Source organism: Hyperolius riggenbachi, chromosome 3 (assembly GCF_040937935.1).
Source record: "Hyperolius riggenbachi isolate aHypRig1 chromosome 3, aHypRig1.pri, whole genome shotgun sequence".
In the NCBI taxonomy this organism is placed as follows: domain Eukaryota; kingdom Metazoa; phylum Chordata; class Amphibia; order Anura; family Hyperoliidae; genus Hyperolius; species Hyperolius riggenbachi.
In genome coordinates this window covers 56,680,059-56,705,565 of record NC_090648.1, presented here as the reverse complement: position 1 = coordinate 56,705,565, position 25,507 = coordinate 56,680,059, and the positions used below count along the sequence as shown (strand labels likewise).

Here is a 25,507-nt window from a genome sequence, read left to right as displayed (position 1 = left end):
TGCTGCTGCTGCTGCTGAGCCTGAGACACCAGCAGGCTGTGGGACCAGCCTACTGCTGCCAATGCTTGCAATGATGCGCCTCCTTGCAGGGGCGTAACTAGAAATCACTGGGTCCCCCTGCAAAACTTTGGATGGGGCCCCCCTTCACCCTCCTCAACCCCCCCCCCCCCCCAAAAAAAAATCCCTTTAATGGAAATCTGAGATAAAATAGGCGTATATATTTATACTTACCTGGGGCTTCCTCCAGCCCCATGTAGTCTGTCTGCTTGATTGCTGCCCTCCTGCAGTGGAGTCCACGATCCAGCCCAGTTGCACTCCACTGTGCCTGCACAGTCTTGGATACACATGCACCCACGATCACTCTGTACAAGCGCAATTACAGGTTTAGTGGCCTGCACATGTGCAGATTGCTCCTGGCAGTGTGAGCACAATTGGGGGACATACACAGCCGTGACCACGCATGCGCAGTGGAGTGCGACTGGGCTAGTCTGGTAATTTACTGCTAGAAAACAGAGTGGCCCAGGAGGACAGCAATCAAGCAGACAGACTACAGGGGGCTGAGGAAGCCCCAGGTAAGTATAAATCCATACATCTATAAATCTATTACAGGTACACTTTGAAAGATGCCAGAGCCTAAGTGTCCTGCTAAAATGATGGCTACCTGCATGTGTGTGCAGATGTCCTCATCTTAAACATTCCTCCCATTTACCAATACCCCCCTTCATTTGTATGAAAAAGACCATGTTAGTTTGTGTGAGTCACCTAAGTCACACACTAATGAGCATGCACAGGCCTCATGGTACGCCTCCTTGACTACGCTTCTATGGCCTGGAACATTCTGCATATGAGGCTTGTGAAGGCACGTTAAGAGCATTACCAGCCACTGAAATGCGTTCAACAAGGCTTGCCACCGGGCCTGCGCATGTGCGGTAGTGTGCAACGTAGGTGTCTCATTCAAACGGAGGGGGGCAGGGGTATGAGGGAGAAGCGGTAAGGATGAGCGTATCTGTATATACACATTGTATGTAGTGGCTGTGCACACACACACAAAACACTCTCACACACAACACCACACACACAAACACCCCCCGACACACACCACAACCCCCCCCCCCTTACACACACACACACACACACGCACAGGAAACACACACACACAGCCCCCTCCCCCCCCACACACACAAACAAGAAACACACACCACCAATACACACAGCCACCCTTACACACATACACACACACAGCCCCCCTCACACACACACACACACACACACACACACACCCCATACACACATACATGCACATACACACACACATAGCCCCCCTTAGACAAATACACACACACATCCCCCCCTTACACAAATACACACACACACAGCCCCCTTACACACATACATACACACACACACACAGCCCCCCTTACACACACACACAGCCCCCCTTACACATATACACACACACACAGCCCCCCTTACACAAATACACACACACACACAGCCCCCTTACACAAATACACACACACACACACAGCCTCCTTACACACATACACACACAGCCCCTCTTACCCCCCTTACACACACACACACACAGCCCCCTTACACACACAGCCCCCCTTACACAAATACACACACACACACAGCCCCCCTTACACACACACACACACACACACACACACACACACACACACACACAGCCCCCTTACACAAATACACACACACACAGCCCCCTTACACACACACACACACACACACACACACAGCCCCCCTTACACACACACTCAGCCCCCCTTACACACACACACAGCCCCCCTTTCACATATACACACACACACACAGCCCCCCTTACACAAATGCACACACACAGCTCTCTTACACAAATACACACACACACACACACACAGCCCCCTTACACACATACACACACACAGCCCCCCTTACACACACACACAGCCCCCCTTACACAAACACACACACAGCCCCCCTTACACAAATTCACAAACACAGCCCCCCCTTACACACTCACACACGCACACAGCCCCCCTTACACAAATACATACACACACACAGCCCCCCCTTACATACATACACACACACACAGCCCCCCTTACACAAATACACAAACACAGCCCCCCCTTACAGACACACAGCCCCCTTACACAAATACATACACACACACAGCACCCCCCTTACACACATACACACACAGCCCCCCTTACACAAATACACACACACAGCCCCCCCTTACACACACACACACACACACACACACGCACACAGCCCCCCTTACACAAATACATACACACACACAGCCCCCCCCCTTACACACATACACAGCCCCCCTTACACAAATACACACACACACACACACAAACACAAGTAATATACGCACACAGATACATACAGTATGATCCAGGAAGCACCTATCTTTCTGCAGGCAGCCTGTGTGAGCCCTCTGTCTCAGTCTTCCCTTTCATCTCAGGCACAGACAGGCAGGCACGCTGTCGTAATCTGGTGGTCTTCTTCCTTCACAGGACGGAACCACCACATGCATGAGGGGGCGGAGCAGTGAATGAAAGAAACACTGCCCGAAGTCTGCAGGACTTGATGTCCGCTGTGTCCTAGTGCCCACCCCCTGCCCTGCTGCTGGTACACAGCTAGCTGAAGTTACAGTGACAGGTGCCCGCTTGTGTGTTAGTTACAGGAGCAGACGGCCCCTCCACCCGGGCCCCCGCACGTGATCCCATCTACCCGGGCCCCCCTGCAATTGAGGGGCTTGCAGGCCCTATTGTTACGCCCCTGCCTCCTTGCAAGGCCCACAAGCGCATCCTCCTCCTCCTCCTCAGAGCTGCTGATGATGACATCCCCAGGAGCTGGTGGCACCCAGTCTTTGTCTGTCACCCTGTCATCATCATCATCATCCAGCCCCTCCTGAAACATGTCCTGCTAGGATGATGACCCCCCAAACTCCTCTCCTGATGCATGGATGGGCTGCTTGACTGTCGCCACAGTCTTGCTGTCCAATCTCTCCTCCCCCAAAGTGCTCATCAGCATCTCCTCCTCAAAATCGCCAACAGCAGCAGACAATTGACTCATGATGCCTGGGGTCAAAAGACTGCTGAATGACAGATCGCCAACTGACGGTGAACTGGCCTCCTCCCCAGGCCCTGCTGGGCGGCTGCTGCGAACAGGGATGGTGGTGGTGGTGAGGGTGGAGGCCTCGGATGCAGAGCTGATGGCGGGCTGCTCATCCTCCGTCATCAGTTGCATTACAGTGGCTGCATCCTTTTCCTCAATGGGAAGTTTCCGACCCGGCTGGAGGAAAATAGGAGCAGGTACTACACGCTGCTGCTGCTGTGTCTCTGCAGCGTGAGTTGCAGATGCTCCTGCTGGGCGCCCAAGGCGTCCACGGCCAGTGGCTATAGGCGGAATGTTAGCGACTGACGCAGCTGCTGCTGCTGCGGAACTGTGCATGGTGGCGTGGCTTGCCACAATGATGCTCCCTCTCCTCCTGATTCCCTTGCTGCCCTTCCCCTTGCCCAAACCGCGCTGGCTGCCACTTCCAGACATCTTAGTTGTTTTGGGCGTAAACAAAAAAGTTTTTTAAAAGGGCGGGTGAAAAAGTGGGGTACTTTAATGGAGTGGGTTGGTGGGTGAGGTGACACTAATCACTAAGTGATTAGATCGCTAAGTGATTACTAGTACAGTACAAATACAAAATACAATAATCAGTAGTAATCAGATTCAGTAGAAGGAAATAGAGTGTGTGTACACTACAGACAGTGCACGCACACACACACGCAGGATCTAGCCTATGAACAGTGACTGAGTGTCCCTAGTACAGTAAGTACAACTAGAAAATACAATAATCAGATTCAGTACTAATCAGATGATTCAGTAGAAGGGAATACTGTGTACTGTGTACACTACAGACAGTGCACGCACACACACACGCAGGAGCTATGAACTGTGACAGTTAATGTCCTAGTACAGTATAACTACAAAATACAATAATCACTCAGTAGTAAAGGACAAGACAGGGTAGAATACACAGCAGAAACACTGGTATAGATGAGAAATAAACAGAGGACAGGAGGACAGCTGCCCACACAGGCAAGGCCCTGAGGCCTAATGCTGTAAGCTTGCCTGCAGCAGCAGCTGTCTCTATGTAACACACAAGCAACTAACTAAAATACAATCTCTATCTAGATAACAACAATATAGGTGTGTATAGGAGGTGTATGTGAGCAAAAACGCTAGGTGATTGACCACAATAGAGCACTTGCTAAGCCAAAGCACAAAGGAGCAGATCTCTCTCTGTACAAGTCTCAAGCAAGGACAGAAAAACCTAACATGGCGGCCGCTATTTATAGGGTAGGGGCTGGCCAGGGTCCCCCTCTGTGATTGGCTGCCATCAGAGGGCCTGGGAGCCCTCTGATTGGCTCTAAGGACATCAATCTGGGCTCTGACGCTATTCGAGCTCGGTATTCGAGCTCGAATAGCGCTGTTTGCTTGAATAGCGCGAATAGTGAGTGGGCTATTCGAGTTCACTCGAATAGCCCATTCGAATAGCTGCAGCTATTCGAGCTCGAATACCGAGCTCGAATAGCTGAAAAAGAGCTTGAATATTCGAGCTACTCGAATATTCGAGCTCTGCTGAGCATCCCTGATAGGGAGAGAAGAGGACACATGGAGACACGGGAGGACACATGGTGGACACAGGAAGACACAATAATTTTCAAAGAACGTCTACAAGATGCACCTGGAACATGGACATACCAGATTTAGTTTATTTTTTCCCTGTTTTTGCCCTCTAAACTTAGGGGTGTCTTATATTCCAAAGTGGCTTATATACCACAGAATATGGTAAGTATCAAATTCTTTATTGTTTACCCAAACTTCTGATGTTTTGAATTATTTTGAATGTACTATTTTGATGTAAATGTGCTCTCTCCCAGTGTCAGTACCATAGCTGTGAATGTAAACATGCAATGTAATCTTCCTAACATCACTTGACCCACATGATGTGTATTATGTAACTATAATGTGCAGCTTCCCACCTTAAATTACACCCTCTCTGCCTGGCACCGCGGTACAGAAGGTGCTACTGTAAAATCAATTGGACAGAAATGTCATTATGCCTTTGCTAGGAATTATATATTATATTATGTCGTAGTGTAGTACAGCGCTCAACACCTCTCAGTAATTATTCAAGACAGCAAACAATAGACAATAGCACATATAACCAATATGGTATATACTAGGCAGCAACATATATGACTTATAAAGTCCAGCAAAACAATGTCCACTCCGTTGATGCCTTATCCAGATTGGAAAGAAGTTTAAAATCCGCTCACCAGATCCTGTTGCTGATTAGTTGTGATCAGCAAAAACAGCTCAGTATCAGAAGAGATCCTCCCGATCCTTAGCACTTCTTCCTAGTAACAGGCTCCAAACAAACAGAGAAATGCACATAGCATAATCCTGCTTCTTAATACTGACACTTCTTCCATCCACCAGTGAAACAACCAGCGTGCTCACACTGTGTAACCCTCTCTTTAGTGTGCAGATATAAAGCTTACATGCTCACCAGATGTTAGCTAAAGGGGGAAGAGGTGACCAGAGCAGATAAAATACGTTAAAAACAAATAAAATGAAAAAAGTGAGATGGCTTATCTCAATGAAGACAAATTCTCGTATTAATAGAATTTTATTGCACTGGCAACGCGTTTCGCGGGTGCATACCCACTTCCTCAGGCCAAATAGCAGTGCCTAATAGTGCTTGTAGCCACAAATAAGGCGCCTCTTTTTTTTCTGGATGGTCTGAAAGTCCTCTGGAAATGAACGGACAAAAAGTAGGGATAATAAAAATTGCACCTTGCAGAAAGAAAACACAGAGACAACAGGAGCCCAAATGGTGCAGTATGTCACAGTACCAGAAGTATGTAAAATATGTGAATGTATTATACTCACAAAGGTGGGTTGCAGAAGGGCAACCGACCACTAGAAGCAGGTGGAGATGTATAACCCTGACTCCACTCGGGTGACCAGACGGAGCTGGTGATGGTCGCACTCTTGATAAAAAGCAAACCTCATGACCTAAATTGGTCAAAGAGGGTTGATCCCCCTCCAAAAGGACGGTGAAGGCACACGGTAAAGGGGGAAGAGGCGCCCAGAGCAGATAAAATATGTTAAAAACAAATAAAATGAAAAAAGTGAGGTGGCTTACCTCAATGAAGACAAATTCAAGTATTAATAGAATTTTATTGCACTGGCAACGCGTTTTGCGGGTGCATACCCACTTCCTCAGGCCAAATAGCAGTGCCTAATAGTGCTTGTAGCCACAAATAAGGCGCCTCTCCAGATGTATTTGCTGACCGTGCAACAGACCAGCTTCATACACTTAATGTCTCTGTAGTCTTCTGCCTTATTCACCTATTTGCAATGCAATTCCCTTACAAACCCAAAGTACAGGCAACCATAGCGTGATACCGTTTAATGAATAGAAGATTTATACAATAGTGCACTCACATGTAGTAAAAGATAATGCGCATATAAAAACTCATAGGACGTCCTCACCACCGCTGCTCCGGGATCAGCTTCTCCAACACCGCGCGTAAGGCTCCGCCCTACCGGTTACGTCATAAATGACTCATCAGGGGCTTGCCTACTGCGCTCTGTGGGGAAAATATATATTATATATTATATATATTATATTGTATTAACTGTGTCCAATTGATTTTACAGGAGCACCTTCTGTACCAGGCAGAGAGGGTGTAATTTAAAGTAAGAAGATACAGCATATATACAATATAAGGTTTTTGTTGCCCCATGTAGCAAACAATATATGGCCCTTCTCCACCCTACTAGTCAGAGGCCCTTCTCCTTTAATAATAGGCAGCCAAAGGTGCCCCCTCCCCAATAAATATCCCTTCAGTATAGGTAGGTAGTCAAAATTGCACCCCCAGCAAAGACAGTAACCTCCAGTATAGTTAGACAAGGTGTCTCCCCAGTTTATATAGCCACTCCCAGTATAGGTAGCCCAAGGTGTCCTTCCACCCATCCCCCACATAGGGCATTGGTGTCAGTGGGTAAGTGGGTGTATCTATCTTCTTGAAATCTCCCTATCACCAACACTCACAGACCTGCAGATCAGCCACAATACTAAGAGAGCAGCACAAAGTATGAGGTCTGTGTATGAATGATGGGGAGGCAGCAGCAGCCATACAAGTAACAGACAGGGAAGCTCTGGCAGGTGGCAGCACGAGAGGCCCCTGTTGTGGGTGTGGCCAAGCAATGCTCCTGTACCTCACCACCCAGATACCAAACAGGGCAGCCTTGGCAGCATGGGAGGCCTCTGCTGTGGCATACATGACGTTTCACCACCGCCAAGTATTTACGGAGCACCCTGCTGCCGCACAAATTCCAGGCTGTGGTAATTATTATTCCTCCTCTGAGCCATAGCAACTCAGAGGGAGAAGTAATTTGGGATGTGGTGAGTGCCAGATCCCTGTATTACCCTTGCATAATAACATTATGTCTATGGTGGTGCAGCATGGGGCAGTGCAGGCACCAAATTGACCTTCTTCACCTGCTGTGGGTGCGCACCTGCTTGATTCTCCTGGGCCAAGCAGCACCCTTGTACCACCACTCCCAGATATACCAGTGAAAAAACAAAAAACTGGAGCTATCACAATTATTAAATCAAAACAATGTACAGGAAGACTGCCAGAAGGGTTTGGGCCGCTCTCCCTTCCTCAGATGCTCAGCCTTCTGTCTCAAAACATTTTTGTATGCTCTGTTGATTGAATATATGGTATAAACCAGTTTGGTGAGCCCTGTTTTGGTGTATTAATTGCTTTGGCAATCAGTCTAAAGGCCCACTTCATAGAATAACAATGCAAACAATATTTCCAGCAAAGCAAAATACTAAAGAAATGTCAGGTTTTATTGAATTAAACTTAAAACACATTAACACATCAATCAATGAACAGATAAAATCACATGCATGCAGACTATTGTAACTCTCCCCACCATTAGTCACAAAGACGAAAATAAATCAACTTTAAAATGACATAATTTTCTTAAACCACACACCTCTGTGCAGATATAGAAATCATAGATAATCATGTCCAATGAATGCAAAGTGACCAATTGTAAGATACATTTTCAGATGATAAATTTAACCTTCTGGGCAGAATGCCTGACTCTGTGCAGGGCAAGAAAAATGGGCTGAAAGTGGTATACCCGATGCAGTGCCAGGCATACCATCCAGGAGCCCTCCTCTACCCTCGTTTGTCCTCCTCTGCCCAACCCCATTTACCCTCCACCTTCCTCTCGTGTGCCCTCTTGTATACTATGAGAAGCAGCAACATGGCTCACCCAATCAACAGCTCCAGCTGCAATCACAGACCTCTCCTTTCCTTCACTGCACCTCTAGTGCCGGCTTCACAGCAGATTGCAGCTGAAGCTGTTGATTAGGTGAGCCATGCTGCTGCTTTGCATAGAACACCTTGGGGGGGGGGGGGGGGAGTGGAAGGACAAATGGTGAGTAGCAGAGGATAAACAGGGGGGCAGAGGAGGACACACAGGGCAGAGGAGGACACATGGGAGATAGAAGGGGACACACTGGAGACAGAAGGGGACAGAAGGTGTTATGAAAAAAAATTGGATCACTTTATGCACAGAAATGCACCGGAAACTGAATGCCAGGAAGGTTAAAGGACCACTATCGCAAAAAAAAAAAAATACTTATTAGAAGTACAATAGCTGTCGCTAACAATAGGTAATATAAATCTGACAGACCTGACAAGTTTTGAACTATTTCATCTCCTCATGTGGATTCTCACTATCTCTTTTATTCTTTACAAAAACATTCGTTGTAGGAGATACGCAAAGATGCTGACCAGCCTCCCTACCTGAGCACCTGCCATCCAGTTAGTGCTTTTTAAAAATATATGATTCCCCTATGAGGAGATGGATCCTCTATCAGATCTGTTAGATTTTTACAAACTACTGCAAGTTACAGTGGCAGGAAAAAAGATTTCTAACCGTATTTTACACTTTGAAAAAGGCACATTTTATAAATATGCATACACATGGATTACATTTTTTGTACAGTAAATAAAACACTGATTAGATGGATATCCTTATAGAATTACTGTCTATTGCGCAAAAATGAAAAAGTATATTTAGAAATCAGTTAGGTTTTAGTGTACTAGCTGATCAAAGTTCACCTCATCTGCAGTTTTTGGTAATAAATCACCAAAAAACATTTACTTTCTGTGTATACTGTACATGGTCTCTGACGCTATATAAGCTCCTGAAATGTATATTTAAAAGAAACTTTTATAATTAAAAGTCATAATCCTGTGTTATTACAGCAAATATGTTCATTGAAATTAGTTTACAGGCTCACACCCACTCGCTCATGTATCTTCTGATGTCTCCTCAGAGATGACTGGCGTGAGAAACTTTTGCCACATTCTGAGCAATTAAATGGCTTTTCTCCTGTGTGACTTCTCTGATGCCGAGTAAGAAGTCCCTTCAGTGTGAAGCATTTGTCACATTCTGTACATTTAAATGGTTTTTCTCCTGTGTGAATTCTCTGATGCTGAGTAAGATTTGCCTCCTGTGTGAAGCATTTGTCACATTCTGTGCATTTATATGGCTTCTCTCCTGTGTGAATCCGGATATGAATGTTGAAGTTTTTTTGACTTCTGAAGGACTTCTCACATTCAGAGCAAGAAAACGGGTTCTCTCCAGTGTGACTCCTCTGGTGAGCTATGAGGGTTGATTCACTGGTAAAACATTTCTGGCATTCAGAGCAGGAAAATGGCTTCTCTCCTGTATGAATCTTCTGGTGTTGTATAAGCCCTGATGTGTGAGTGAAAGATTTGTCACATTCTGAGCACAAATAAGTCCTCTCTCCAGTATGAATCCTCTGGTGTGCTATGAGGCTTGATTTCTCAGTAAAGCATTTCTGACATTCAGAGCAGGAAAAAGGTTTCTCTCCAGTATGAATCCTCTGATGTTTTTTCAAGTTTGATTTCAAATTAAAACATTTCTCACATTCAGGACAAGAAAATGGCTTCTCCCCGGTGTGACTCCTCTGGTGTCTAATAAGCTCTGATGGATGAGTGAAGCTTTTCTCACACTCTGAGCAGTGAAGCGGCTTGTCTCCTCTGTGGCTCATCATGGGCTGCTGGAGATCCAGTTTGTTGTCAGATATTTTCAGAGTAGAGCAGGAATTCAGCATTTTATCGCCACCTGCAATTAAATAATTATATGTTATTTTTACACTATTATGAGAAGTTCTGAAAGTATAGTAAGTTATATGATACATTCTATAGAATGCCTGACCATTTTAGGCAAAGTACGAAACGTCTGTTTTTGTTACGTACTTTGTCTCTCTCCTCTCCTGTTATGTCTGCAGCTCTCTTTCTCCTCCTTACTTTAGTTTTTCAGTGGTGCTCTCTTGTCTGTGCCTCTGCTTTGCTTTGTCAGCCTCACCAATGGCTGGTCTCTTCTTTAGTCTCTGACTCTATTTTCTCACAAAAATCATGCTTATTTCTTGCTGCAGTAGAGCATTGTATCATGACTCTAAATTTATTTTTTGCTGCATCATGGTTTTTCAGGCTCCTCCCCCTCATTAGCCTTGAGGCAGGGAACACACTTGACTGTTTTCGTGCGCGTTTTCTGCACAAAAAAACTGAGAACTCATGTTAATCAATGGGCTAGTTCACACTTAATATGTTGTTCGCGCGCAAAAAAAAAAACTGACATTCTGCATGATGACTCCGCACATTTTGTCAGTTTTCTCTATCAATTACATCAGCTGCTATGAAAAAATGCGCACATTTTCCTGCATAGAAACACACTTGGTGTGAAGAAAAAGTATGCAGAAAAACTTGCACAGAAAACTGAAAGACAAGTGTGTTCCCTGCCTCAACTGCCAAAACCCAACTGCCAATTTCCCCTGCACATGTCCAACTTTTCTCTCCTCTTTCCAGCTCATGGGCTCCCCCTGGCAGCACCTAAAGGCTCCTTCACAGCAGCAATTTCCACAAACAGTAAATATCAGAATGCTTGCACCCATCATCACTAGCCTCACTGACAGCATAGATATGCAGCTGTTACAGTCAAAGTGTGAAAAAAAGCAGGCATTCTATACAGAACCGGGTATTCTACACTTTGTTTGAACGATTTCAGGCATTCTATAGCATGCCTAGGCAAAGTACGTAATGAAACAGACATTTCGTACCTTGCCTAATCACTTCAGGCACTGATTTCGTACTTTGCCTGTAATATATATATATATATATATATATATATATATATATATATTTTATTTTTTTTTTACAAACGGAGGAGCGTGCAGGAGACCAAGGACACTGGGAAGAGAAAAGGAAGGCTCTATAGAACCCAGAGCCGTCCCTCTCCTTAGATAACTATCTATTTTTTGTTTTATTTTACACTTCAGATTCACGTTAAAGGGGAACTGAAGTAAGAGGTATACGGAGGCTGCCATATTTATTTCCTTTTAACCAATACCAGTTGCCTGGCAGCCCTGCTGGTCTATTTCTCTGCAGTAGTATCGGAATAACACCAGAAACAAGCATGCAGCTAGTCTTGTCAGATCTGACATTAATGTCAGAAACACCTGATCTGTTGCATGCTTGTTCAGGGGCTATGGCTAATAGTATTAGAGGCATAGGATCAGCAGGAGGGCCTGGAAACTGGCATTGCTTAGATGGAAATAAGTATGGCAGCCTCCATATCCCTCTCACTTCAGTTGTCCTTTAAGTTATAAAGAAAAGTCTTCACAGCCTGAACACATGAACAGATACAATATGATCTCATAATAGGATGACTTTTACACAGTAAAAAAAAAAAAAACATGATTTAGATGTGTGCATTGAGGCCCTGTCCACAGTGCTTAGTTGTGTTGCATAAGAATTCACCATTTCGGATCGGTAATCATAATTTTTGATCAGAAATTGGAAAACGGAATTCCGATTTACCGCAACGAAGTCATTTTAGTCCAATCACAGAACTCAGAAGCAAAACTCAAAAATTGGAAAAATGGAAAATGAAAAATTGGAAAAAAAAAGGAAATTGAAAAATGGAAAATGAGAAATTGGAAAAAAATAAATAAATAAACTGAACATTTGAAATTTGGAAGAAAGTAAATCAGAAATTGGCATTGGTGGAAAGCAGCATTTCTGCAGAATCAGAAATGGGCATTGCCCACCATCCCTACCCATACAGTTCCATGGGGCTGGTCACAGTACTGCATTGTGACTGATCGCATTATTCTAACTTGCTGCATGCAGGCTTTGTGTTATAGTCTATGGCCAGTCTCCATTGCAGTTCACACTCATTGTAATGCATTATTACGTGTGTGTTATTCAAATGGCTTCTGTAAACCTAGCCTAAAGGAACAATTTAGCCTAAAATCAACAACACAACAGACATAAAAGACACACTGACAATTCCTTTCCAGAGAAAAAATCAATTCTAACATTGTAAAGATAAGGAAGCTAAATAGAAAGATGACTAACGTTTTCATTATGGTCATGGTATATTTGGAAAGTTCCAACATATTTCACATTAGTGGATACATCACAAATCTATATACAGGAAACAACACTTTGTGTATATGTGGCTTAGGTTCACTAGATTGTAAGTGCATTCTTTGAGCGCATGTACAGTGCACATATACAGTGCTATAAAAGATGTTGGCACTAAATAAATGATAATAAAAAAAAACAATAATAAATGCTTACAGTATGTATACAGCGGGAGAATGGAGGGGACCTAGAGAATGCTGAGGTTCAGATCTGTCTAATAATATGCACTAATGAGTAAGCTGTCAAGGCAGATAGATCTGCCTTTTTTGTTTTCACACAGCCTACTCCTGGAGCAGCACCAGTGGCAAGACACGATATTACCTCTTATTCTCTACATCCTTTTATTCTCCTGATAATACATACTATAAGGGAATCCTGATCAAGTGTAGACCTTACATGTTGTCAGGAAGGATTTTTTCCATTGTAAGGTTAATTGGTCCAAGCTTGTACAGGTTTTTACCGTCTCCTGGATCAACTGGGATATTTATTTATTATTTATTGTATTTATAAAGCGCCAACATATTATGCAGCGCTGTGCAAGAGATATGTGCAAGTTCAGTGATTTTTTTTTCTGATTGAACTTGATGGACAGATGTCTTTTTTTTTCCAACCAAACTAATGTTGTATGTGTGCACATGCATATAAAATGTTACAGTTTTTCATAAATGTGGTCTAATAAAACAGCAAGTGCGTGCACAAATTTAAAATCTCTTGAGCTGAAGCAATAAAGCTCTCTGGTGTAGCCCAGACCTTACAGTGGCAGCTTAAATACTTTTTTCATTGTAGGTTCTCTTTTCTACAGTATAATATTAGCACATTTGACACACGCACACACACACACACACACTCACACATACACACACACACACACACACACACACACACACACACACACACACATACACACATACACAGACGTGTCACACATCTAAGGATGACTTGTTCTGTCTAATATCAATTGTGGGTGTCTGGTGTCCTAGAATCATCCAGAAGCAAGTGAAAGAAAAAGGTATAGAGAGAGAGGTCTGGACCTGCTATGTAGTGTAGTGCACAAGTCAATATGAAACAAAGGTATAAAAAAAAGTGGGGTACTCACAAAATCAGGCTAGAGGCCCCAAAAAAACAAGCACTTTCAGGTAAGTCAAATGACCACCTAAAGATAAATTCACTACTGGGGTGGTATTTCTTAGGGTAAGCAGAAGGCAACAAAAAAGGATGATAAAAGGTTTAAAAACAGAAACAAAAAAAAGGTATTTATCTAGTTATTTTTAATGACAGACTGATGCTAATCAGTAAAATACAGAGATGTATTTATATACCTGACAGACATACTATCTTCACTGTTTCAGTGATGTCTTCCCTATTTCTAAGGTCAATAAAAAGTGTATGGAAACAAGTCAGTAGAGAGTAGGAGCATCTGTCCCAGCCTTGCAGACTTGTCTGCAGACACTTTTTTATTGACATTAATATTCAGGACAACAAATGGGAAATGGATCATCTAGTGGGTCATGTGCATGAATAAACTTCTATTTCACTGATTGGTGTCCCTCATTTGAGGTAAGTTTATCTCTTTCTTTTAAACTGTTTTAACATTTTAACATTCTTTTAGAGCACATCCTCCCTACCCTAAAGAACCTAATATAAAACTCATAAATATAACTTATGTTTCCTTTAAAAACATTAAAGAAATAAAAACACCACAACAAAAAGAGAACAAAATGCAATTAGAACAAGATTGCAGTTAAGGAAATCAGAAAGGACATAGTTACCTTGCAGGACGTAGTATTGGACTCCTTATTCCTGTTGTCTCTCTGTGATCTTTCTACCTGAGTGACTGATGTTTGGCCCATCTTATAGTCACATCTCCTCCATTCACTAGTAGGAGGTGGATTTTGATTGGCTAAAAAGGGTTCATTGTTATCAACAAAGGATTTATTTACAGTAGTATTGAAATACAGTTTCTAGACCTCTTTATAACAACCCAGCCCCCCCAGACAGGTGATAATTTCATTAGCATTCCACAAAAGAAACTAAAGGCAAATGAATGGAGCTGATCCAAGCTGGAGATTCTTCACTAGCATAACAATAGATGTAATTACAATGCATAGGTCTGTAGAGGATTGGCAGTTTCTTTGTTCTCCAAGTGTGGATTAATATGTTTAGTACTAAATTCACAGATTTGGAAAATCACTTTCCCCAAAATATTATCTTACTAAGAATCTTATATGAATATGTGTATCTTAAATGATATCTTTATTTTTATTCACTTTCTAAATGAAATATAAAATACAGTTATTAGTTCTCATACATTCATCTTAGAAGAGAATTGCTGCTAATGGGACACTGGATTGTAAGAACCAGACTGATGTGATATAACTACAAATGCAAGTGATAATACAATGCATGTTGTATTGCCTGGAATATCCATGCAGCTTTTATTTTAAGGTTATTCTTGCATTTGAATCAGTTTTTACTCCATAGTACTATATGAAGTGTCATTATGAAGTAGTTAGATAACTTATCAGGCTATTAAACTGCTCTTTTTTGTTATAATGAATTAAGATCCAAAATAGTAAATCATACAAGTCTTAAAAAACTAGATTTAACCGCTGGAACAAGAAACTGTACAGTTTTTTCAGGCACTTTTTTTGGCAGTATAGTATAAAAAAATTGATTGTTAAACTCTGCTGCCAGTCTACATGTAACTATGTGTGCAGAATGTCTGCTGATTTGGGAATTTATTTATTTTTTATAAAACAGAGACTTGCAACAACTCACGGTAGCATTTAGCATAAACTGAGATAAATAGGCTGAGAAGAAAACCACATGCTGTGGGAAATACCTGAAATCAATTGCATTTCTATGTAGTAGAACCTCACCTACCTCAAACAAACAATGCAAATTAGATTAAAAGTCCACAGGGGACATTGGCCTCAATTCACTAAGATCATGCTGGAGATAATAAGGCAAGAGAAAAAAACTTACCTCCACACAGTAAGAGAGTTATCTTATCTCCTCTGTAGTTAATTTACCTCCTCTGTAGTTATTTTCACACGCAGTTAATAAACAGCCTGTCTTTAACTGTGGAGTTATTTTAAGGATTTAAGAGTTAACTTAAAGACAAAAGAGTTAACTTTAGGTTTGCCTGAGGTAAAATGTTTCCTGAATACGACATGCCTTATCACCATGGTGACCACTAGTGTTGGGCGAACAGTGTTCGCCACTGTTCGGGTTCTGCAGAACATCACCCTGTTCGGGTGATGTTCGAGTTCGGCCGAACACCTGATGGTGTTCGGCCTTTTAAGTTCGGGTTCGCCCCGAACTACAAATTGGCCGCCGAACAGGGCCGAACAGGGCCCCTGTTCGGCCGAACAGGGCCCTGTTCGGCCAAATACTGCCCCCCTATGGGGTTGCAGGCATAAGGGGGGAGCATGCCCCGATCGCGGGGGGGGGGTTGGAAATTCCCCCCACCCCCTCCGCTAGCGCTCCCCCCTCTGCCCGCTTCCCCATACAAAAGTTTCAGGAAGTACCGGTCCGGTGGTAGTGGGTGGCTGGCAGTGGGCGGCACTGTGAAGTGAGTGACTGAGGAGGAGGAGTCCGGAGAGTGACGCGTTGAGGGAGGCCGGGCAGCGGGCGGTTCAGCAGTAGTACCGTACTACTGCTGAACCACCGGCTGCCCGGCCTCCCTCAACGCGTCACTCTCCGGACTCCTCCTCCTCAGTCACTTACTTCACAGTGCCGCCCACTGCCAGCCACCCACTACCACCGGACCGGTACTTCCTGAAACTTTTGTATGGGGAAGCGGGCAGAGGGGGGAGCACTAGCGGAGGGGGTGGGGGGAATTTCCGACCCCCCCCCCCGCGATCGGGGCATGCTCCCCCTTATGCCTGCGACCCCATAGGGCCCCCAAAAGCGGGATGTTCGGGGAGTTCGGGGTTCGGCCCGAACATGCCGAACATTGCGGCCATGTTCGGCGAACTTTCCCGAACCCGAACATCCAGGTGTTCGCCCAACACTAGTGACCGCTCTAGAAACGTTATTAAAGACAGGAGATAAGCTTAGTGAATTGAGGCCATTGGCCTCAATTCACTAAGAGCATGCTGGAGATAATAAGTAGTGTTGGGCGAACAGTGTTCGCCACTGTTCGGGTTCGCCCGGATTTCGGGCTGTTCGAGTTCGATTCGGGCTCGTGGTGTTCGAACATATGTTCGGCCTGACAGCGCATGGCCGAACGTTCCCCGAACGTATGGTTCGCGCTGTGATTGGCCGAGCGGGTCACGTGGTTCGGGCACGAACACGCGGCTCGCGCTGCGATTGGCCGAGCGGGTCACGTGGTTCGGGTAAATAAATACCTGAACCGCGTCATTTCTCCGCCACTTGCGTTTGGGTTTAGCTTTGGGTAGGCAGGCAGGTTAGACTCTCTCTCACCAGCTAGGCTAGCCAGGGCCCCCCAGCCTCCTATACTATATTTGCCACTGCTCTGTAGTGCCAGTCAGCTCAGCGTGCGTGCATTTACTGCTGGGGTAGTACTTCCGTCCATCACCAGTATATAGCATAGTATATAGCATTGTCTTCTATTGCCACTGTACTGCCGGTCAGCGTGTACTGCTGGGATCAGTAGTACTTCCGTACGTCACCAGTATATAGCATAGTATATAGCTTTGTCTTCTATTGCCACTGTACTGCCAGTCAGCGTGTACTGCTGGGATAAGTAGTACATCCGTCCATCACCAGTGTATAACATAGTATATAGCACTGTCTTCTATTGCCACTGTACTGCTGGGATCAGTAGTACTTCCGTCCATCACCAGTGTATAACATAGTATATAGCACTGTCTTCTATTGCCACTGTACTGCTGGGATCAGTAGTACTTCCGTCCATCACCAGTGTATAACATAGTATATAGCATTGTCTTCTATTGTCACTGTACTGCCAGTCAGCTTGTACTGCTGGGATCAGTAGTACATCCGTCCATCACCAGCGTATAAAATAGTATATAGCACTGTCTTCTTTAGCCACTGTACTGCTGGGATCAGTAGTACTTCCGTCCATCACCAGTGTATAACATAGTATATAGCACTGTCTTCTATTGCCACTGTACTGCTGCGATCAGTAGTACTTCCGTCCATCACCAGTGTATAACATAGTATATAGCATTGTCTTCTATTGCCACTGTACTGCCAGTCAGCTTGTACTGCTGGGATCAGTAGTACATCCGTCCATCACCAGTGTATAATATAGTATATAGCACTGTCTTCTATTGGCCACTGTACTGCTGGGATCAGTAGTACTTCCGTCCATCACCAGTGTATAACATAGTATATAGCACTGTCTTCTATTGCCACTGTACTGCTGGGATCAGTAATACTTCCATCCATCACCAGTGTAAAACATAGTATATAGCACTGTCTTCTATTGCCACTGTACTGCTGGGATCAGTAGTACTTCCGTCCATCACCAGTGTATAACATAGTATATAGCATTGTCTTCTATTGCCACTGTACTGCCAGTCAGCTTGTACTGCTGGGATCAGTAGTACATCCGTCCATCACCAGTGTATAATATAGTATATAGCACTGTCTTCTATTGCCACTGTACTGCTGGGATCAGTAGTACATCCGTCCATCACCAGTGTATAATATAGTATATAGCACTGTCTTCTATTGCCACTGTACTGCTGGGATCAGTAGTACTTCCGTCCATCACCAGTGTATAACATAGTATATAGCACTGTCTTCTATTGCCACTGTACTGCTGGGATCAGTAGTACTTCCGTCCATCACCAGTGTATAACATAGTATATAGCACTGTCTTCTATTGCCACTGTACTGCTGGGATCAGTAGTACTTCCGTCCATCACCAGTGTATAACATAGTATAGAGCATTGTCTTCTATTGCCACTGTACTGCCAGTCAGCTTGTACTGCTGGGATCAGTAGTACATCCGTCCATCACCAGTGTATAATATAGTATATAGCACTGTCTTCTATTGCCACTGTACTGCTGGGATCAGTAGTACATTCGTCCATCACCAGTGTATAATATAGTATATAGCACTGTCTTCTATTGCCACTGTACTGCTGGGATCAGTAGTACATCCGTCCATCACCAGTGTATTACATAGTATATAGCACTGTCTTCTATTGCCACTGTACTGCTGGGATCAGTAGTACATCCGTCCATTTCCAGTGTATAACATAGTATATAGCACTGTCTTCTATTGCCACTGTACTGCTGGAATCAGTAGTACTTCTGTCCATCACCAGTGTATAATATAGTATATAGCACTGTCTTCTATTGCCACTGTACTGCTGGAATCAGTAGTACTTCCGTCCATCACCAGTGTATAACATAGTATATATCACTGTCTTCTATTGCCACTGTACTGCTGGGATCAGTAGTACTTCCGTCCATCACTAGTGTATAACATAGTATATATCACTGTCTTCTATTGCCACTGTACTGCTGGAATCAGTAGTACTTCCGTCCATCACCAGTGTATAACATAGTATATAGCATTGTCTTCTATTGCCTCTGTACTGCCAGTCAGCTTGTACTGCTGGGATCAGTAGTACATCCGTCCATCACCAGTGTATAACATAGTATATAGCATTGTCTTCTATTGCCACTGTACTGCTGGAATCAGTAGTACTTCCGTCCATCACCAGTGTATAATATAGTATATAGCACTGTCTTCTATTGCCACTGTACTGCTGGAATCAGTAGTACTTCCGTCCATCACCAGTGTATAACATAGTATATATCACTGTCTTCTATTGCCACTGTACTGCTGGGATCAGTAGTACTTCCGTCCATCACCAGTGTATAACATAGTATATAGCATTGTCTTCTATTGCCACTGTACTGCTGGGATCAGTAGTACTTCCGTCCATCACCAGTGTATAACATAGTATATAGCATTGTCTTCTATTGCCACTGTACTGCCAGTCAGCTTGTACTGCTGGGATCAGTAGTACATCCGTCCATCACCAGTGTATAATATAGTATATAGCACTGTCTTCTATTGCCACTGTACTGCTGGGATCAGTAGTACTTCCGTCCATCACCAGTGTATAACATAGTATATAGCACTGTCTTCTATTGCCACTGTACTGCTGGGATCAGTAGTACTTCCGTCCATCACCAGTGTATAACATAGTATATAGCATTGTCTTCTATTGCCACTGTACTGCTGGGATCAGTAGTACTTCCGTCCATCACCAGTGTATAACATAGTATATAGCATTGTCTTCTATTGCCACTGTACTGCCAGTCAGCTTGTACTGCTGGGATCAGTAGTACATCCGTCCATCACCAGTGTATAATATAGTATATAGCACTGTCTTCTATTGCCACTGTACTGCTGGGATCAGTAGTACTTCCGTCCATCACCAGTGTATAACATAGTATATAGCACTGTCTTCTATTGCCACTGTACTGCTGGGATCAGTAGTACTTCCGTCCATCACCAGTGTATAACATAGTATATAGCATTGTCTTCTATTGCCACTGTACTGCCAGTCAGCTTGTACTGCTGGGATCAGTAGTACATCCGTCCATCACCAGCGTATAATATAGTATATAGCACTGTCTTCTATTGCCACTGTACTGCTGGGATCAGTAGTACTTCCATCCATCACCAGTGTAAAACATAGTATATAGCACTGTCTTCTATTGCCACTGTACTGCTGGGATCAGTAGTACTTCCGTCCATCACCAGTGTATAACATTACATAGTATATAGCATTGTCTTCTATTGCCACTGTACTGCCAGTCAGCTTGTACTGCTGGGATCAGTAGTACATCCGTCCATCACCAGTGTATAATATAGTATATAGCACTGTCTTCTATTGCCACTGTACTGCTGGGATCAGTAGTACTTCCGTCCATCACCAGTGTATAACATAGTATATAGCACTGTCTTCTATTGCCACTGTACTGCTGGGATCAGTAGTACTTCCGTCCATCACCAGTGTATAACATAGTATATAGCACTGTCTTCTATTGCCACTGTACTGCCAGTCAGCTTGTACTGCTGGGATCAGTAGTACATCCGTCCATCACCAGTGTATAATATAGTATATAGCACTGTCTTCTATTGCCACTGTACTGCTGGGATCAGTAGTACATCCGTCCATCACCAGTGTATTACATGGTATATAGCACTGTCTTCTATTGCCACTGTACTGCTGGGATCAGTAGTACATCCGTCCATCACCAGTGTATAACATAGTATATAGCACTGTCTTCTATTGCCACTGTACTGCTGGAATCAGTAGTACTTCTGTCCATCACCAGTGTATAATATAGTATATAGCACTGTCTTCTATTGCAACTGTACTGCTGGAATCAGTAGTACTTCCGTCCATCACCAGTGTATAACATAGTATATATCACTGTCTTCTATTGCCACTGTACTGCTGGGATCAGTAGTACTTCCGTCCATCACCAGTGTATAACATAGTATATAGCATTGTCTTCTATTGCCACTGTACTGCTGGGATCAGTAGTACTTCCGTCCATCACCAGTGTATAACATAGTATATAGCATTGTCTTCTATTGCCACTGTACTGCCAGTCAGCTTGTACTGCTGGGATCAGTAGTACATCCGTCCATCACTAGTGTATAATATAGTATATAGCACTGTCTTCTATTGCCACTGTACTGCTGGAATCAGTAGTACTTCCGTCCATCACCAGTGTATAATATAGTATATAGCACTGTCTTCTATTGCCACTGTACTGCTGGAATCAGTAGTACTTCCGTCCATCATCAGTGTATAACATAGTATATATCACTGTCTTCTATTGCCACTGTACTGCTGGGATCAGTAGTACTTCCGTCCATCACCAGTGTATAACATAGTATATAGCATTGTCTTCTATTGCCACTGTACTGCTGGGATCAGTAGTACTTCCGTCCATCACCAGTGTATAACATAGTATATAGCATTGTCTTCTATTGCCACTGTACTGCCAGTCAGCTTGTACTGCTGGGATCAGTAGTACATCCGTCCATCACTAGTGTATAATATAGTATATAGCACTGTCTTCTATTGCCACTGTACTGCTGGGATCAGTAGTACTTCCGTCCATCACCAGTGTATAACATAGTATATAGCACTATCTTCTATTGCCACTGTACTGCTGGGATCAGTAGTATTTCCGTCCATCACCAGTGTATAATATAGTATATAGCACTGTCTTCTATTGCCACTGTACTGCTGGGATCAGTAGTACTTCCGTCCATCACCAGTGTATAATATAGTATATAGCACTGTCTTCTATTGCCACTGTACTGCTGGGATCAGTAGTACTTCCGTCCATCACCAGTGTATAACATAGTATATAGCACTGTCTTCTATTGCCACTGTACTGCTGGGATCAGTAGTACATCCGTCCATCACCAGTGTATAACATAGTATATAGCACTGTCTTCTATTGCCACTGTACTGCTGGAATCAGTAGTACTTCCGTCCATCACCAGTGTATAATATAGTATATAGCACTGTCTTCTATTTCCACTGTACTGCTGGAATCAGTAGTACTTCCGTCCATCACCAGTGTATAACATAGTATATATCACTGTCTTCTATTGCCACTGTACTGCTGGGATCAGTAGTACTTCCGTCCATCACCAGTGTATAACATAGTATATATCACTGTCTTCTATTGCCACTGTACTGCTGGAATCAGTAGTACTTCCGTCCATCACCAGTGTATAACATAGTATATAGCATTGTCTTCTATTGCCACTGTACTGCCAGTCAGCTTGTACTGCTGGGATCAGTAGTACATCCGTCCATCACCAGTGTATAACATAGTATATAGCATTGTCTTCTATTGCCACTGTACTGCTGGATTCAGTAGTACTTCCGTCCATCACCAGTGTATAATATAGTATATAGCACTGTCTTCTATTGCCACTGTACTGCTGGAATCAGTAGTACTTCCGTCCATCACCAGTGTATAACATAGTATATATCACTGTCTTCTATTGCCACTGTATTGCTGGGATCAGTAGTACTTCCGTCCATCACTAGTGTATAACATAGTATATAGCATTGTCTTCTATTGCCACTGTACTGCTGGGATCAGTAGTACTTCCGTCCATCACCAGTTTATAACATACTATATAGCACTGTCTTCTATTGCCACTGTACTGCTGGGATCAGTAGTACTTCCGTCCATCACCAGTGTATAACATAGTATATATCACTGTCTTCTATTGCCACTGTACTGCTGGAATCAGTAGTACTTCCGTCCATCACCAGTGTATAACATAGTATATAGCATTGTCTTCTATTGCCACTGTACTGCCAGTCAGCTTGTACTGCTGGGATCAGTAGTACATCCGTCCATCACCAGTGTATAACATAATATATAGCATTGTCTTCTATTGCCACTGTACTGCTGGAATCAGTAGTACTTCCGTCCATCACCAGTGTATAATATAGTATATAGCACTGTCTTCTATTGCCACTGTACTGCTGGAATCAGTAGTACTTCCGTCCATCACCAGTGTATAACATAGTATATATCACTGTCTTCTATTGCCACTGTACTGCTGGGATCAGTAGTACTTCTGTCCATCACCAGTGTATAACATAGTATATAGCATTGTCTTCTATTGCCACTGTACTGCTGGGATCAGTAGTACTTCCGTCCATCACCAGTGTATAAAATAGTATATAGCATTGTCTTCTATTGCCACTGTACTGCCAGTCAGCTTGTACTGCTGGGATCAGTAGTACATCCGTCCATCACCAGTGTATAATATAGTATATAGCACTGTCTTCTATTGCCACTGTACTGCTGGGATCAGTAGTACATCCGTCCATCACCAGTGTATAATATAGTATATAGCACTGTCTTCTATTGCCAAATGTACTGCTGGGATCAGTAGTACTTCCGTCCATCACCAGTGTATAACATAGTATATAGCACTATCTTCTATTGCCACTGTACTGCTGGGATCAGTAGTACTTCCGTCCATCACCAGTGTATAACATAGTATATAGCACTGTCTTCTATTGCCACTGTACTGCTGGGATCAGTAGTACTTCCGTCCATCACCAGTGTATAACATAGTATAGAGCATTGTCTTCTATTGCCACTGTACTGCCAGTCAACTTGTACTGCTGGGATCAGTAGTACATCCGTCCATCACCAGTGTATAATATAGTATATAGCACTGTCTTCTATTGCCACTGTACTGCTGGGATCAGTAGTACTTCCGTCCATCACCAGTGTATAACATAGTATATAGCACTATCTTCTATTGCCACTGTACTGCTGGGATCAGTAGTACTTCCGTCCATCACCAGTGTATAATATAGTATATAGCACTGTCTTCTATTGCCACTGTACTGCTGGGATCAGTAGTACTTCCGTCCATCACCAGTGTATAAAATAGTAAATAGCACTGTCTTCTATTGCCACTGTACTGCTGGGATCAGTAGTACTTCCGTCCATCACCAGTGTATAACATAGTATATAGCACTGTCTTCTATTGCCACTGTACTGCTGGGATCAGTAGTACTTCCGTCCATCACCAGTGTATAACATAGTATATAGCACTGTCTTCTATTGCCACTGTACTGCTGGGATCAGTAGTACATCCGTCCATCACCAGTGTATAACATAGTATATAGCACTGTCATCTATTGCCACTGTACTGCTGGAATCAGTAGTACTTCCGTCCATCACCAGTGTATAATATAGTATATAGCACTGTCTTCTATTTCCACTGTACTGCTGGAATCAGTAGTACTTCCGTCCATCACCAGTGTATAACATAGTATATATCACTGTCTTCTATTGCCACTGTACTGCTGGGATCAGTAGTACTTCCGTCCATCACCAGTGTATAACATAGTATATATCACTGTCTTCTATTGCCACTGTACTGCTGGAATCAGTAGTACTTCCGTCCATCACCAGTGTATAACATAGTATATAGCATTGTCTTCTATTGCCACTGTACTGCCAGTCAGCTTGTACTGCTGGGATCAGTAGTACATCCGTCCATCACCAGTGTATAACATAGTATATAGCATTGTCTTCTATTGCCACTGTACTGCTGGATTCAGTAGTACTTCCGTCCATCACCAGTGTATAATATAGTATATAGCACTGTCTTCTATTGCCACTGTACTGCTGGAATCAGTAGTACTTCCGTCCATCACCAGTGTATAACATAGTATATATCACTGTCTTCTATTGCCACTGTATTGCTGGGATCAGTAGTACTTCCGTCCATCACTAGTGTATAACATAGTATATAGCATTGTCTTCTATTGCCACTGTACTGCTGGGATCAGTAGTACTTCCATCCATCACCAGTTTATAACATACTATATAGCACTGTCTTCTATTGCCACTGTACTGCTGGGATCAGTAGTACTTCCGTCCATCACCAGTGTATAACATAGTATATATCACTGTCTTCTATTGCCACTGTACTGCTGGAATCAGTAGTACTTCCGTCCATCACCAGTGTATAACATAGTATATAGCATTGTCTTCTATTGCCACTGTACTGCCAGTCAGCTTGTACTGCTGGGATCAGTAGTACATCCGTCCATCACCAGTGTATAACATAATATATAGCATTGTCTTCTATTGCCACTGTACTGCTGGAATCAGTAGTACTTCCGTCCATCACCAGTGTATAATATAGTATATAGCACTGTCTTCTATTGCCACTGTACTGCTGGAATCAGTAGTACTTCCGTCCATCACCAGTGTATAACATAGTATATATCACTGTCTTCTATTGCCACTGTACTGCTGGGATCAGTAGTACTTCTGTCCATCACCAGTGTATAACATAGTATATAGCATTGTCTTCTATTGCCACTGTACTGCTGGGATCAGTA

The 25,507-nt window shown here is 43.4% G+C and overlaps 1 pseudogene; it reads right to left on the bottom strand.

The window, feature by feature from the left end:
- Positions 1 to 25,507, bottom strand: part of LOC137562109 (zinc finger protein 208-like) — a 250,675-nt pseudogene that overhangs the window by 63,161 nt on the left and 162,007 nt on the right.